The sequence below is a fragment of the Solanum stenotomum genome, chromosome 1 (genome assembly GCF_019186545.1).
Source record: "Solanum stenotomum isolate F172 chromosome 1, ASM1918654v1, whole genome shotgun sequence".
Lineage (NCBI taxonomy): Eukaryota > Viridiplantae > Streptophyta > Magnoliopsida > Solanales > Solanaceae > Solanum > Solanum stenotomum.
The window spans coordinates 88,770,675-88,776,642 of record NC_064282.1 but is presented as its reverse complement, the minus strand read 5'-3'; positions in this window follow the sequence as shown (position 1 = coordinate 88,776,642).

Sequence of the window (5,968 nt, the reverse complement as noted above, 5' to 3'; positions counted from 1 at the left end):
TACTTTTCTATCTTCATCTACATGCTGGTGAATGGTTGCAAGGTCATCACATATTCCTTTGAATTCCTTAATATAGTCATTAATCTTTTTGGTTCCTAGCTTCACACTTTGCAGTTGTTGTTTGAGCTGGAACTCATTATCTTTAGTTGCTTGGAGATAAGCTTCTTCCAAGCATTCCCATATCTCGTTGGCAGTTGAGCAGCCTACAATCAGGTACATACTTCCTTCTGTCAAGGTGCATGAAATCCAATCCCTTAGCAACACGTACTTCTACTCCCAGTCATCAACAGTGTTGATGTCTTCTACACCCTTCTCAGCTGCTACAACTTTCTCAGTCGTCTGTCCAGTGGAACATGCCCCTTTAGTTGGTTCATTCTCTGTGATGAGGTAGGTAAATTTCATCACTTGAATCAACTGATACATTTGTGTCCTCCATATAAAATAGTTTGTTGGCTTAAGTTTAATGGAGCAAGAAAAAATACGATGATGAAGTGAGGAGGTCGAAAGAGTGTTGGTAGAAGGGGCCTGGCAATTTGATATTGTGGTTATTCATATTTTGATCTAATACGTTAAAAAGCGGAAAAACTTTAATGCTCTGATACGATATAGAAATCTCACGTAAGTATGGAGAAATCAAGGATTGTATTGATGAAAATAAGGTTGAGTTACAAGCTCCTTATATAGGAGAAGAGTCTTATTCTAGCTATAATAGAAATCCTACTACAACACAAATATATTATTTACATGAGTAGTATTATACTATAACTCAAATCCATTATCCTAGTCGACTTTAGCCTCCTACATGATACAGTAGCTTAGTCGTACATAATTTAGAATTTAGTAGTCCAGTCCTAGTATGACTCTAATTCTAACTCGTCAGTCAACTTCAATGGACCTGTTCCTTTGACATGTTCCATCAGACTTCAGGCTTCCTTCAACAATCTTTAAGATTGTTGCATAGATCAAGAATACCGTTATGGCTTATGAGAGTGAAATTGAGATGTGTACTAGTTAAATTGTCTTATTCATCAATGCGAAAACACGTTTTAGAGTATGTAACGTTTGACTACATCTTCCTCCTATTGCTCCTTTTATAAGTAGGAATTGAATGGGATGTTTTGTTCTGGTTAAGGAGATGAGAAGGGACTTAGTCATATATTTATAGATACCAATCCTTGATTTAATGGATCTTTCCCCAATAGACTTTATTAAGTCTTCAAACGATCAACACTATCATTAGTCAACATTAATATATGAAGTGATTCAGGCCAATAGGAAAAATCTAGTCATATCTATCAACTGTATTTATTTAACCTATTTTATAAATTGCAATAATTAAGTTAATATTAGTCCACATAGAGTGAAAATTCCATAAAGTATAACTTGCTTGAGGGAAAACCTGAATTTAAGTGTGGGGTATATACTGATATTTGACTAAGAGTATGCATTTTCATATGTTAATTCCCTCACATTTTATCATATAATTTGTAGCGTGTATTTTCATATTTTGAGCTTAATATGCATATTTTATTCAAGTATACCGTGATTAGTGTTGACCTTGTTATCGTAATTAAAATCATTTCTCATTAAGGCCATGAAGGCTATGCTTTTCTAGCTAATAGTTTCTGGACGCGTATGTTATAACTTATATGTGTGTCTTATGTAATTTTATATAGATATGATAGAACGATTAAAATTTTATGAAAATTTACATATAATAAACAATAAAACACAATAACTATAAATAAATCCTAAAAAATTATGATGAGAACTTTAAATGACAGGAGTATTTTATTGTTTAAAATTAATTTATTTGAAGCAACAAAATATAAATTTTAAACTTTGATTAGTAGTTAGCACATTTTCAATATATACTCCCATTTATTAAACAAAATAAAATAAAATTGCACTATAAGTACAACATGCATTAACTATTTGGCGGAGAGAACAATTCTTCCATTTATTACTCGATTCAATATAAATTATAATTGATGAGATTATATTTCACTTAAAATTTTGTGTTGTATTTGTAAAGTTTTAACGTTACCAAATATTTATAGGTATTGAACCAATATATTATTATACGCATTAATTATCATGTCAAATTTATTTAATTACTTAAATATTTTATAAAATATTAATTTAGTATAAAGATAGAATAATAATTCAATTTTTGACTTAGATTCTTCCACTTTTAATAATATATGATATGATGATTGATGATATATATAATATGATATGATATCATGATATGATGTTGTTACGATCCAAAATTTACAAGTCGTGATGACACCTATGTTCCCAACCGATAGGCAAGCCAACCCAATAGGTTAATCAATTCAACTTAAATTGTGGAAAGGTAAGTAACAAGCAATATCTTGAATACTAAGAGCCCGTTTGGATTGGCTTAAAAAAGGTAACTTTTAAAAAATATCTTTTTAAAAATAAGTAGTTATGTGTTTGAATAAAAGTGTTGTAGTTGAAAAAAAGTTGTTGATGTGTTTGGCAAGTAAGTGTTGTTAAACATTTTTTTTTATCAAAATGTCTAAAATACCCTTAAAACTATTAACATAATAAAAATTGATAAGGTTTTTTTTTCTAAGAAAAATTAAAAACAAAACTAATTTATATTTCAATTCAATTTCAATAACTTAATATTTAAGTTAATTTTAAATGTGCAACTTATTTTAAATTTCAAAAATATATAAATTGAATAGATCACATGAGAGAATTTGGGAATTGTTTAAAAGAAATAAGGGTAAAAAAGTAATATACTTTGTCAAAGTAGAATGACTTTTAAGTTAAAAAAAAAGTATAGGTCACCCTACTTTGAACTTTTGACTTATTTTAAGTTGTTCTTATAATTATCAAACACTCTCACAAGTCAAAAATTGACTTTTAAGTCAGTTTGACCAACTTAAAAGTCCATCCAAACAGACACTAAATCTTTTATAATAAAATATAAAAAGAAAAAAAACTGAAATATGATGTATTCCTTGCTGAGGAGTGAATAGTAAGAAGAATATATTAACTTTTGATTAGAGGCGAGTAATGACAAAATTATAAATATACATGTTAAATATAATTTTGATTAGGTGCCTTTAAAGAGCAAAGACACACAAAATGTTTGTGTGTTCGAATCTCACTCGTAGCCACTTGAAATCAAAGAGCTACTTGGAGTATCGCAGACCTTCTCCTATCGCCATCAATGAGTAAAGAAAGTGAGAAACCAATTCTCGAACAGAGATCTACATACAATAATGGTCGTGAACCTAACTACTTTTAGGACAATGTAACTAATATGTAACTAATGTTATTTTCTATATTTAGGTTAGTCAAAAAACAGATACAGAAAAAAGATGAAACAAACAGACAGAAAAATAAAATTCGAGTCCACATAACCCACTGTGGTTCCTTTAGAAATTTAATCCCCTCAAGTACCCGAGGTTACAGATTAATTCCTCCCAAGATAAAATGGATTAACTATTAGAGAAGTAGTGGTACCTCAAACTTCACTAATTTTAGCGAGCGCAAGAACAACAACGAGAGCACACACAGACTCAGTCGATCGACAATTTTGTTTTTGTAAGAAATGTTATGCAGAGAGGAAAAAATTTGTAGTGTTCAAAAAGGGAAAAAGACTCTCTATTTATAGTCATTTGTAGCAAGAAACGCATTTGTTCAGACATGTCTTTTCAGAACGTTGGGTCTTTTTGGGAAAAATAACGTCTTTTCGGAAGGAACAGATCCCTTCAAACGAATTTACCGTTACGCGCGAATTTCAAATAATTCTGTTACGCGAAATTAATTATGTTAATTAACTAACATTCTGAATTAATTTATAAGAGAAAGGAAATCAATTAATGATATTGATTAAATAATTTTTGTCCAAAAATATTACTCCCTCCGTCCTATTTTATGTGGCAACATTTGACCGGGCACGGAGTTTTAAGAAATAAATGAAGACTTTGAAATGTTTACCAAATTGCCCCTTCAAAAAAATAGTCATATTTAAAAGTAGACTCACTTTTCTCTCTCCACATAAATGTATTGGAGTACTATCTTTAAGATTAAGTGGGACCAACAAGGGTAAAAGAGGAATTGTACCTTTAAATATTACTATATAAGGAAATGTGACATTCTTTTTGGGACTGACCAAAAAGGAAATGCTGCCACATAAAATGGGACGGAGGGAGTATCAATCAATCATTTGCCAAATCCGAAGCCGAGGCCGAGCAAGCGGCGACGACGGCGTGAGGGGGCACCTTCTTCTTAACCTTTTAAGAACTAAAGGAAGTGTTTCCTAATATAAGGACAACAATTTTCCTTTGTTCTACCAATATGGGTGAAATGACTTTTCATCTTCAAAAAATGACTTTTCATTTTCCCTCCAAATTGGTTCCCCTACATTTTCCATTTTCTCTTCTTATTTTCCATTCACTCCTTGCTAAAACCCAACAATCCCCCACATGAATGGGGAATGGCTATTGTTAAAGCATATGCATGAAAAACTTGTGTATCTCGTAAGTAAGGGTTAATCGCATCTGAATAAGTAGGTTTCCCTTTAAACTTTTCGTAGTGAATATATATCGGATATACTCAGTAAATCGGTAGACTTGATATCTTTGAACCGTCAAGCTTTGGTGTATACCTAGACAACATAAATCACACAATCAACCCTTGAACTATTTTTGGTTCTCATTGTTTTGTTCGTTTCAACCATGAACACGTCTTGGTTAATAAGTGCTTAGAGAACTGACCTTACCGGATTCTCCTTGAAGCGGCTTACATTTCACACTTACATAGGTGATTTCTAACTGTATTATCCCATAGATACACTATTCGATATACCCTGTATCAAACTTAGAAACCATTAAAAAGTTTTTATGCCTTTATCCTGGTTATTGAACATTGTCTCATCATGAGAATGGGCCATAAAATAATTTTTGACAATGTTGAACCGTCATCTATGACTTTGTTTGATCTCCTTGAACCTAGATCTTAGTATCTCCAGTCTTCTAAGTAGAGTTACCGCAACGATGACTTGTTCTCGGCCATAGTTTCATTCCGTCGATAACCTCCTAACTCCCTCTCTAGTTAGGTCTTTTGTAAGTGGATCCGACACATTATCCTTTGACTTTACATAGTCAATTGTGATAATTCCACTAGAGAGTAGTTGTCTAACAGATTTATGTCTTCGTTGTATGTGACGAGACTTTTCGTTATACATAACACTTCCGACCCTTCCTATTGCAGCTTGACTATCGCAGTTTATGCATATAGAGGCCTTTGGTTTGGGCCAAACGGATATATTCTAAGAAATTCCAGAGCCATTCAGCTTTTTCACCTGTCTTGTCTAAGGTGATGAATTCAGACTCCATTATAGAGCGAGCTATACATGTTTGTTTGGATGATTTCCAAGATATTGCTCCTCCACCAATAGTGAAACACATATCCACTCGTGGATTTCGTTTCAGTTGACCCAGTAATCCAATTTGCATCACTATATCCTTCAAGAACTGTTGGATATTTGTTGTAATGCAAAGCATAGTTTTGAGTGTCATCAAAGTACCCCAAAACTCTCTTCATTGCCATCCAATGATTTTGATTGGGATTACTTGTGTATCAACTCAGTTTACTTATAGCGCAGGCTATGTCTGGTCGTGTACAATTCATGACATACATCAAATTTCTCAATACTCTGGCATAATCCAATTGAGACTGACTTTCACCTTTATCTTAGCAAGATTAAGGTTCATATCAATTGGGGTCTTTGCCCTTTTGAAATACAAATACTTGAACTTTTTAAGTACCTTTTGAATATAATGAGATTGAGACAATGTTAGACCGTTAGGAGTGTTTGAATCTTAATTCCCAATATCAAATTGGCAACTCCTAGATCTTTCATATCAAACTTACTAGCGAGCGTACGTTTAGTAGCTTTTACATTAGCAATGTCTTTGCTCAT